General features: G+C 39.3%; 2 long non-coding RNA genes across 7 annotated transcripts; both read right to left on the reverse strand.

The window, feature by feature from the left end:
- Positions 1–420: 420 nt before the first annotated feature.
- LOC148918611 (uncharacterized) lies at positions 421–5,145 on the reverse strand. 6 transcript variants are annotated; one of them, XR_016125601.1, is made up of 8 exons: positions 5,026–5,145; positions 4,851–4,919; positions 3,596–3,717; positions 3,185–3,295; positions 2,814–2,902; positions 1,744–1,938; positions 1,190–1,605; positions 421–802 (listed from the first exon to the last, which is right to left on the reverse strand). It is a non-coding gene; the product is annotated as an uncharacterized LOC148918611 (long non-coding RNA). The 6 variants fall into 6 exon arrangements; XR_016125597.1 differs by lacking the exon at positions 421–802 and having other exon boundaries at positions 984–1,443; XR_016125600.1 differs by lacking the exon at positions 421–802 and having other exon boundaries at positions 984–1,460.
- Positions 5,146–10,520: 5,375 nt separating this feature from the next.
- Positions 10,521–11,496, reverse strand: LOC148918612 (uncharacterized). Its single transcript, XR_016125603.1, has 2 exons — positions 11,344–11,496; positions 10,521–11,045 (listed from the first exon to the last, which is right to left on the reverse strand). It is a non-coding gene; the product is annotated as an uncharacterized LOC148918612 (long non-coding RNA).
- Between the last annotated feature and the right edge of the window lie 76 nt (positions 11,497–11,572).

The raw sequence follows: 11,572 nt of genomic DNA on the forward strand, positions 1-11,572 counted from the left end.
TGGATTGTGGATTTCCTAATCGGCGCCAATTTTTAGCTCCATTTTGAGGTGTGAAATATCATCTCCAAGATTTTGCAGGTCATGGTAATGACCCTCAAAATGAAAATGAATTGTTCAATCTTCGCCATGCATCATTGAGGAATGTGATTGAGAGGATATTTGGCATTTTTAAATCACGGTTCACAATTTTTAAGTCAGCGCCTCCATTTCCATTTTAAGACACAAGCAGAGCTTGTGTTAGCATGTGTAGCACTACACAACTTTCTTCGCAAAGAGTGTTGTTATGATGAATTTCCAATTGAACCAGTAGAGGAATCTTCTTCATCTTCAGTATTACCAGTTAATGAAGAAGAGAATTTGGAACCTATTATTCAAACCCAAGAGCAGCAACGAGAAAATGCTAATGCATGAAGGGCTACCATAGCTTTAGATATGTGGAGAAATGCTACTTAGGAGGACATGAAGCTACATCAAATTGGCTATTAAAAGATTGGGAAAACTTTATTGAATTTTACTTTTCTAAATGAGTCAGCACGACAAGGCCCGGTAAATTAAATAGGTCAGCCTAGCACGGCACAAATACCTTAAAGACACAAATTTAAATGGACTTACACCTCTTGCTCCCTCTCCCTCCTTAAAAATCAAATCATAGTGGCATGTGACTGCAATACCGTGGTGGTGATAATGATGGGCATGCTTTGCTTGCTTATGTGCACAATCACGGTTTGGACTAGAGATGTCAAATAAAACAAGACAGCACTGCATGAGCCCGGCACATTTAAATGTGGATTTTGGCTTTGGCCTGTGCTGGAATCAATAGTTTTACTAAATGGATTGCCACGAAATTATAAAATCTAAAATAATAAAATAATAAAAAATAGAAGAAAGAAGAAGAAAAAATTGAACTTGATTTACTGTGAAATTGCTATCTTTTCAATATTTGCTTTGGATATGTTGAAACTAGCAAATTAATAACTATAAAGTATAAACTAATGGAAGTAGGCCACAAAATTAATAAATATCACAGCAGAGTTAAAACATGAGGAAACATGTTGCTCAGAACAGCATCACACAATGGTCAAAAACGACACAAAACACATGCTCTCTAAAGAATTTGAAAATTCTAGACTGGTTTCTCCTATCACTAACTGAGTAAGTGAGTATGATTGAAGTACTTGTAATTGCATACCCTATAACACGTGCACATTGCAGTGGCATTTTAGGAGATCCTTCCTCACACAATTTGGGAACTTCATGAGTCTTTGCCCCAAATCTGAAGCACCTGCCTTCTTTTGTTGAAAATGCTTTAAAAGAAGGACCGACTTCGAATTCATTGAGATCCCTTTCACTATAAGAACAAGGTTTTTGAGCTTGAGGCAATGACCCTTCACCACTTAGCATTAGAACTGTAAATGGCATGCTCGGGCTATCTCCTGGGTTATGCTGCACACATAAAAGACCTACATGCATGAAATAATCTCACAACTTCATGTGGATCACCTGAGCCTCTAAATAGCTTTCAAAGCAAACAGAAGTCTTTACCACAATCCACAGTATCACATAGAGATTCAAAATTGTCTTTAAAGTCGAAATAGCCATTTCGTACTACACATAATAAATATCACACAATGGTTAAAAACGACAAAAAACACATGCTCTCTAAAGAATCTGAAAATTCTAGACTGGTTTCCCCTATCACTAACTGGCTAAGTGTATATGATTGAAGTGACTGTAATTTTATACCTTATAACACGTGCACATTGCAGTGGCATTTCAGGAGATCCTTCCTCACGCAATTTGGAACTTCATGAATCTTTGCCTCAAATTTGAAGCACTTGCGTTCATTTGTTGAAAATGCTTTAAAAGAATGACCGACTTCGAGTTCATTGAGATCCCTTTGACTGTAACTGACATGCTCAGCCTATCTCCCGAGTTACGCTGCACACATAAAAGACCTACATGCATGAAATAATCTCACAACTTCATGTGGATCACCTGAGTCCCGTATTGATGCATCAAGCACTTCAATGGACCAGCCTTCTGTGTATAGCATCCATGACTAAAAGAATTTATCAAAAGTTCAAAATCATTGTGCTTACTTAAAAGAAGAAACAAAAAAAAGGCAATGAGTAAATCCTATGTTTCTCTTCCCACTCACTATCTCTAGCATCCACCCACCAAAACTATAGACATCGGATTTTAGAGTAGAACCCATCAATTTTGTATTCTGAGGACATGTAACCACTACAAACTAGTCAATCAAGAACTAAGTTCATAAGCAAATCAAGTATACTATATGTATGTATATTGGTTCTTTTGTGATATATGCTTACTATGTTGCAACCACTTTAATGAAAATGTCTTGTTCCTGTTAGTTGGAAAGAGTCAATTTCCCCTCTCTTTCTCTCTGAGTTTCTAATTTTTTTTTGTTTGGCTTGGTTCCTGGCATTACATGGTAGTCTTTAACCCACCAATGAATTCTCCAGGTGAGGCTGCATCAAGGATGAAGCCTCCCCTAAAGAAAGAAACATCAATGAAGCTTTTGAGAGCACCTAATTAACTTGATATATGTAAATATGTAAAACAGCAGCCATGACAAAACAGTGCATTCAGAACATCAACATAGGATGCAAAAGCGATCCCACTGGAAGATTTAAGTTGAAAGAAAAACAAAACCACACATATTCTCAAGCAACATTTTTCTGATCAACTTCTAATACCAAACAATATATGAACTCTAATTCAAATCACAACATGAGTTGTTGAAATCATGATAGAATACACATATGTAACATCTTAAAAGGAGAAGTTACCCAATTCCAAGGAGCATCTCGAGCAGGAAGATTTCAAGGCTTTAGACTGAGACTAGCAAAAATATTCACGAGATCTCTTTCTTCACTATCTGCATGATTATGTTCAACAGCACAAGCGTTACCACATAAACGAAGGAAGGTAGGTTCAATAAATGACAAGGCAACAAAATTACCAACCACAATCACAACTGAGCTACAATTTCAATGTTGCGAAGACATATACTCTTAACTTGTTAGGAAAGAATTGGACACCCAAAAATAACACCTAAATATATTACCAATTTTATTAAACTTAAAAGAAGACTTAAAGTATAACCAATTCTGCAGTTCCAAAATAAATAAAATAATACATTGTAAGTCATATCCCTTGCCTGGACTGGAAATAGGTGATGGCTCCTTTACTATTTTGGACTCCATCTTCTTATAAGAAGACATCCGTTAATTACTTCCAGAAGCTACAGAAGTCTTTGTTTCTCCTATAACTGAGATAAGAAATCATAAGCATTGCACATATAGCATCCATTTACCATAGGAATAAAATGCTATCTTCACACATCCAAAATATTTTGAACAAAAAAAGCTGAGTAGATACAACAAGTCTGTCTCAACACTTTTACTAACCCAATTCTATTGCATGAACTCTACAATAAGAGCAATTTATAATTTTTCTTTTCATAAGAAACACAAATTTAAGTTACAAACTTCCATTAAAAGTTAAAACAAAGAAAGAGGATCGTGATGCAGAAGACACTGTTGATAATAATAGTGAAGATTATTTGTACCATTCCTTATACTCAGTTCTGATGATTTGACTTCAGTAGCAAGCAAAGTTGCATCTACTACATGGTCACTGGACTGGAACCATATTCCTTTGAATTCTACTAACCACGAGGAGCCTTTGGTTCTGACGAAGACATAAGAGCAACCAATTGCACCACTAAGAGTATATCAAAAAGCAAAAACTTTCACAATCTAGCATGTACTCAATCATCCATATATACAAGGGGAGAATGGAGATGATGTGGCTCATAGAATCAAAGCACATTAGGTAAAATGGAGGGTTTTGTTAAGCATATATGTGATCATCCTATTTTGCTAGAATTGAAAGCTAAGTTTATAGAACATCTGTTAGACCAGCCATGCTATATGGGACTGAATGCTGGACGGTTAGAAAACAGACATGTTCATAGTTCCTGTAGGTACATATTAGCCAAATGTTACAACCAGCACAGTGATATGCACACCTCTATCTCTGTTTCTCTAACGGCATATTAGCCATTCTTAGACACAAATTGTTAAGAGATCAGATTAAAATATTTGTCATATTTTGAATACTTCAAAATTGGAAATGTTTGCTGAATAATCTTTACTATGCTTCAAAATTGAAGGGTCATTGCCTCAACCTTAAAAGCCTGGTTATTATAGTGAAAGGGATGTCAACGAACTCGAGGTCTATCCTTCTTCTAAAGCATTTTCAGCTAATGAAGTCACAGTCCTTTTACACTAATGGAGACTCGATAAACGATATTTCATGTTGGTATGATAACCTGGTGCTTTTGAAGTCAATTTGAAAATTGGTACGTTAATCTGGTGCTTTTGAAGTCAGTTTGAAAAGTTCAATATAATTAAGAGATTCCCAACCCATGCGTTAGCAAATGTACCCTCTAATATTTTTTATTTGTTTTCTTTGGAGTTGAGGTGGAGTTCACATAACAGAAACACAGATGTTGATACAAGAACAAATATAAAAGCTTAAATGAATTAGATTTTTTTTTTCTGTTCTTTGGTGGGTTTGTTTTGGGTTCCTATTCAACAGGAGGAGGAGACAAATCTTTCTTCTTCTTCTTTTTTTTTTTTTTTTCCTCTCAGCAAACAAGAGGGCATGATCAAATGTCAAAATCTATAACAGAAATGAAATATCCAAAGAATGAAAAGCGGTCCAACCAAGAAGAAACTAGCAAATATTAGTGAATCAGCAAAACTTATGAATTTAGCAAATAGAGAACCTGAAGCCAGTTTCAAGCAGAAAAAACTTACTTGTGTAATATGAAGAGCCCGCTCAAGCCACTGAATTTGAATCCATTGTTCTGTAACAATGTCAGCCATCTGAAAGCAAAGAGAAAGAAGCCAATGGCAAAATGAACACCGCACTAACAACATCACACATTCATAGCCATAGACCAAAGATGGATTGAGTACATCAGTGAATGACCTTGTGAGCCTGAGAGGCAACCATTTCGAGTCTATCCTCGACATCTTGTGCTTTAGACTCTAAAAAATTGGCCTAGGCGGGCGCTAGGCGGCTAGGCGGGCGCTAGGCGGCTGGGTGGGCCTCCTAGGCGGGTTGGGTCTTTTTTCGGTGCCGAACCCGGAGGACAAAGCAGCCGAAACCGAAGAAACCAAATCGAAGCTTGAGTTTGTTAGGAAAGAAATCCCTTAACTTCTGTAATTATGTATTTACTTGTAGTGCACACCACGTTCTGTGGGTCATACCAGATTTCTAGCCTAGATTAGTTAGTTACTTATAATAGCTACTCGTGTATCTTTATATTCCTTGTATTGTCCTGTTTGATCATTCATTCAATAGAGAAAATATTCTCCATATTTCACTTTACATGGTATCAGAGCACCATCCTGGTGACTCTTGATTTATTTTCATGGGTGAGAAAGAAAGTTCCTCCGCCGACGAAACTTCGGTTATGGAGTCTTCCAGCCCTCTTTTTATTCATTCTTCTGATCACCCAGGCCTTCTGTTAGTTTCCAAGCTTAATGGTGACAATTATGCAACCTGGCAGCGTTCAATGGTTATTGCCCTCACTGCCAAGAACAAGATTGGATTTGTTGACGGCTCCATCGAACGACCATCATCTACCAAGAAGTCCGATGATTACACTCTTTGGGACCGTTGTGACAAGATGGTTCTTTCTTGGCTATTAAATTCAGTTGACTCCAACTTGGAAGATAGCGTGGTTTACGCAGCAACCGCAAGAGAAATTTGGCAAGATTTTGAAGACAGATTTTCCCAAGGCAACGCTCCAAGAATTTTTCAGATCCAAAAGATGATTGTTTCTCACACTCAAGGAACCATGTCGGTATCCTTATATTACACCAAACTCAAGGCTTTATGGGACGAGCTTGCTTCTTATAATCTTTCTCCTACTTGTTCTTGCGGTGGTATGAAAACATATAATGAACAGAAAGATCGAGATCACATCATGCAGTTTTTAATGGGTCTCAATGATTCTTATAACACAGTGCGTGGTCAAATTCTACTTATGAATCCTCTCCCAAGTGTCCGCAAAGCATATTCTTTGATTACTCAAGAAGAGAAACAAAGGGAAATTGGCTCATCCACAACTGAACACTTCTCCATTGCTGCAGCCGTCCGAAATACCAAAAGTAATAATTTTTCTCAAAATCGATCTCGTGGACACGACGCCAACGGCAATCCTCTCCATTGTAGTTACTGTGATCGCGACTACCATACTGTTGAAACCTGTCACAAGTTGCACGGGTACCCACCTGGGCACAAACTTCATCGTGGTGACAAACGCGCTTCTTCGATGGCGGTAACTCTAGCAGCAACCGTATCTCTGGGCGCAACTATGGTGGTAATTCTAGTACGCGACAAACACCAACAGCCCATCAAGTGGACGCCAATTCCTCTTCAGTGCAACAGGCCAGTCAGCTCCCTTCCACTAGTCCAAGCGGTCCAATGGCAATGGGTCACACCTTGCCACCAATCCAGTCGACCTCCAATTTGGAATCTGTTCTCTCTGGGCTCACTGCTGAACAGTGCAAACAACTTACAGCTGCTATGGTAAAATTTTCCACCCCTTCATCATCCGACAACTCCACTGCTTTTGCTAATGCGGCAGGTCTGTTTAATCCTTCTCTCCCTTCCATTAATTCCATTTTTTCTCATCCTTGGATTCTTGATAGTGGAGCTACAAATCACATTACATCTGACTCCTCTTGTTTTGTTGACAAGAATCCCTCACATGTACCCTCCGTTAATTTACCTACCGGCTCATATGTACCCATTGATTCCACAGGCACAATTCTTTTTAATAAGGACATTACTCTCACAGATGTTCTTCATGTTCCATCTTTCAATTTGAATCTTCTGTCTGCCAGTAAAATTACTAAATCATTGCGTTGTTGCATCATCTTATTTCCTGATTTTTGTGTCTTGCAGGACTTGGCTACGGGGAAGATGATTGGTTGGGGTAAACAAAGTGGTGGTCTATACTACATGTCACCGCTCTCACCATCACCAATTTCTTGTCACATCCCACCGTCTTCTCATCTTTGGCATCAACGGCTTGGCCACCCATCACCTGCCCGTCTCCAACTCCTCCATAAATTGTTTCCTTTTATTTCTGTTCCTTTTGACAATACTTGTGATGTCTGTCCTATGGCCAAACAGACTCGGATTCCTTTCCCTTCAAGTAATATTACTTCCAAGTTTCCTTTTCAATTATTACATTGTGATATTTGGGGGCCGCACCGCATTAAATCTCATTGCGGTGCTCGTTTTTTTCTAACTATTGTGGATGATTTTAGTAGATGCACTTGGCTTTTTTTAATGAATCACAAACCTGACACTCAATATCTTCTCAAAAATTTCATTGCTTTTGTTCAAACTCAATTTAATCTCTCCATTAAAACAATCCGTTCTGACAATGGTTCTGAATTTCTTTCCATGCAACCTTTATTTCTCTCCCATGGCATTGAGTTTCAACGCTCTTGCGTTTATACTCCACAACAAAACGGGGTGGTAGAACGCAAACACCGCCACATTTTAAATATCGCCCGTGCTCTTCGTTTTCAATCCAATATCCCATTACATTTTTGGGGTGAATGTGTTCTTACCGCTGTCTACATTATAAACCGTTTACCAACTCCTTTATTATCCAATAAAAGTCCTTTTGAACTTCTCTATAATCGTTTACCTACCCTAACTCACCTTCGTGTTTTTGGTTGTCTTAGCTATGCTACTGTTGTCCATCCATCTCATAAATTTGATTCTCGTACTCATCGTTGTGTCTTTCTCGGGTATCCCACAGGTCAAAAAGGTTACAAACTTTATGATATGGATCACAAAAAATTTCTTGTCAGTCGGGACGTCCACTTCTTTGAACATATTTTTCCTTATCAAACTCATTCTCCTACTCCTTCCTCTGTCCTGCCACTACCCCAAACTGACTTTCCTCCTTCCTCTGGGCCTGCCGAGCCACCACCAATGCCACATAACCCCCAAGCCTGCAACCAACCGGCTCCCTCTGCACCTGTGGACCCACCATCTCCTACTTCTTTCGACTTTGCCCCTGTAGACCCCCATCTTCCACTACCTCTGACCCAGCTCCCACCCCACTTGAACTAGGTTCCTCTCCCCAACCCGACACCACCACTGCTCCTCTTCGTATCTCTACTCGCACCAAACATGCACCTGCGTGGCATCATGACTACCATCTCTCTCATGCTATTGTTTCTCCCGGCCAATCTTCTGAACCGACGTCAATTCCTACAGGTACAAAATATCCTCTTTCTAACTTTCTTTCTTACTCTAATTTTTCCCCATCCCATTGTTCCTTTTTAGCTCACATTTCAGGTCACATTGAACCTGCCACCTATGATCAAGCTGTTTCAGATCCTCAATGGTGTGCCGCCATGCAAGCTGAGTTGGATGCCCTTGCCCTCAACAATACTTGGTCCCTTGTGCCCCTTCCTATTGGTTACAAACCCATCGGTTGCAAATGGGTTTATCGTATTAAATATCACTCCGATAGCACCATTGAACGCTACAAAGCGCGTCTCGTTGCCAAAGGTTATACTCAAGTTGAAGGTGTGGATTATTTGGAAACCTTTTCTCCCACTGCCAAACTCACTACTCTCCGCTGCTTACTTGCCATTGCCGCTTCTCGCAATTGGTTTCTCCATCAGTTGGATGTCCAAAACGCCTTCCTTCATGGCGATCTTGATGAAGAGGTTTATATGGTTCCTCCTCCCGGTCTTCGCCGACAGGGGGAGAACTTGGTATGTCGGTTCAACAAGTCACTATATGGCCTCAAACAAGCTTCTCGCAATTGGTTCTCTAAATTTTCCATTGCTATTCAGAACGCAGGTTTTCAACAATCCAAGGCAGATTATTCACTTTTCACCAAAGTAAAAGGTACATCATTTGTTGGCGTATTGATTTATGTCGATGACATACTTGTTACAGGGAATGATGCACAAGAAATCCAACTTCTCAAAGATTCTCTCTTGCGTCAATTCCGAATCAAGGATCTTGGTAATCTGAAATATTTTTTGGGCATTGAAGTGTCACGTTCTCGAAAAGGCATCTTTATGTCTCAACGGAAATATGCCTTGGATATATTGCAAGACGCAGGTCTATTGGGAGCACGACCTGAAACCTTTCCTATGGAGCAGAATTTGAAACTCTCACCTACAGAAGGTGATTTGCTTAATGATCCGACTAGATACAGGAGACTAGTTGGGAAATTAATCTATCTTACAGTAACCAGGCGGACTTGGTATATTTCAGTGCAGACTTTGAGCAGTTTATGCATCAGCCAAGAAAACCACACTTAGATGCTGCACTCCGAATTTTGAGATTTGTTAAAGGCACACCTGGCCAAGGTTTGCTCTTCCCTTCTTCCAGTAATCTTAAGTTGAAAGCTTTTTGTGACTCGATTGGGCGGGATGTCCTACCACGGTGATGCATCACAGGATCTGTATTTTTCTGGGTGACTCTCTAGTCTCATGGAAATCCAAGAAACAAACTAATGTGTCACGATCATCTGCAGAGGCCGAATATCGCGCTATGGCTACAACTTGTTTGGAATTAACTTGGTTGCGTTATATTCTACAAGATTTGCAGGTGTCACAAGATGAGCCTGCACCATTACACTGCGACAATCAGGCTGCATTATACATTGCCGCGAACCCTGTGTTTCATGAACGAACAAAGCATATTGAGATTGATTGTCACATAGTTCGTGAAAAATTACTAGCTGGCATAATTTCTACTTCACATGTTCCTTCACGTGCTCAACTAGCTGATATTTTTACGAAGGCATTGGGAAGAAATAACTTCCAGTTAATGAGCAGCAAGTTGGGACTTCACAACATTCATTCTCCAACTTGAGGGGGAGTGTTAGGAAAGAAATCCCTTAACTTCTGTAATTATGTATTTACTTGTAGTGCACACCACGTTCTGTGGGTCATACCAGATTTCTAGCCTAGATTAGTTAGTTACTTATAATAGCTACTCGTGTATCTTTATATTCCTTGTATTGTCCTGTTTGATCATTCATTCAATAGAGAAAATATTCTTCATATTTCACTTTACAGAGTTGATAGAGAAGCGAAACTTGATTGCAACCTCCGTCCTCTGGCTAGGCGGGCGCTAGGCGGGTGACTCCTAGCGGGTTGGGTCTTTTTCGTGCGAACCCAAAGGAAGAAGCAGCCGAAACCGAAGAAAACAAATCAAAGCTTGAGTTGATAGAGAAGCGAAACTTCGACTGCAACCACCGTCCTCTGCGAGTGCAAGCTTCGTGTTCGTTTTGCATATATTTAAACAGTATAGCCGAACGGCTATACCCTTAAAATATTCAAATATATTAACATTTCAAGCGTATAGCCGAATGGCTATAAGTTTAAAATATTCGAATGTATTTAGAAAGTATAGCCAACCGGATATACGTTTAAAATATTCTAATATATTTTGCGAGTATAGCCGCCCGGCTATACTGTTTAAATATACAAATTTGTAATATCATTTTAAGGTTTGGGGCTGAAATACCCCTTTAGTCCATTGGACTAGAGCTATTTCTTCAAAAAAAAAATTTGGTGAAGAAACGAAGCTAACGCCCAACGAAGAAATTAAACAATGGCTCGATGCCTACAGACTCTAAGTAAATATTCACTAAGAAATGACCTAATACTGTCAGGAGGGTCATGGAAGGTTGAGAAGCCCAACTCAAGACATGAACCCAATTCAACTAGTTTATCCGCTACCAAGTTGAACTCCCGATACACATGATGAATAGAACAAGCCCAGTTTTTGTTTATATAGTCTTGGCATCCCCACAACATAGCAGCAAGAGGATGAAGGTCTTCCACATTTTAGTTAAGCAGGTGTATCGCGGTCGCTGAGTCAGACTCAAGCACAACTGCACTCCAATGAATTCTCCAGGTGTGGCTGCATCAAGGATGAAGCCTCCCCTAAAGAAAGAAACATCAAGCTTTTGAGAGCACTTAATTAACTTGATATATGTAAATATGTAAAACAGCAGCCATGACAAAACAGTGCATTCAGAACATCAACATAGGATGCAAAGGCGATCCCACTGGAAGATTCAAATTTTCAAAAAAAAAAACCCACACATATTCTCAAGCAACATTTTTATGATCAACTTCTAATACCAAACAATATATTAACTCTAATTCAAATCACAACATGAGTTGTTGAAATCAGGATAGAATACACATATGTAACATCTTAAAAGGAGAAGTTACCCACTTCCAAGGAGCATCTCAAGCAGGAAGATTCGAAGGCTTTAGACTGAGACTAGCAAAAATATTCACGAGACCTCTTTCTTCACTATCTGCATGATTATGTTCAACAGCACAAGTGTTACCACATAAAGGAAGGAAGGTAGGTTCAATAAATGACAAGGCACAGTCACAACTGTGCTACAATTTCAATGTTGCGAAGATATATACTCTTTAACTTGTTAGGAAAGAATTGG

Source organism: Prunus mume, linkage group LG3, assembly GCF_029339155.1.
Source record: "Prunus mume cultivar Tortuosa linkage group LG3, ASM2933915v1, whole genome shotgun sequence".
NCBI lineage: Eukaryota > Viridiplantae > Streptophyta > Magnoliopsida > Rosales > Rosaceae > Prunus > Prunus mume.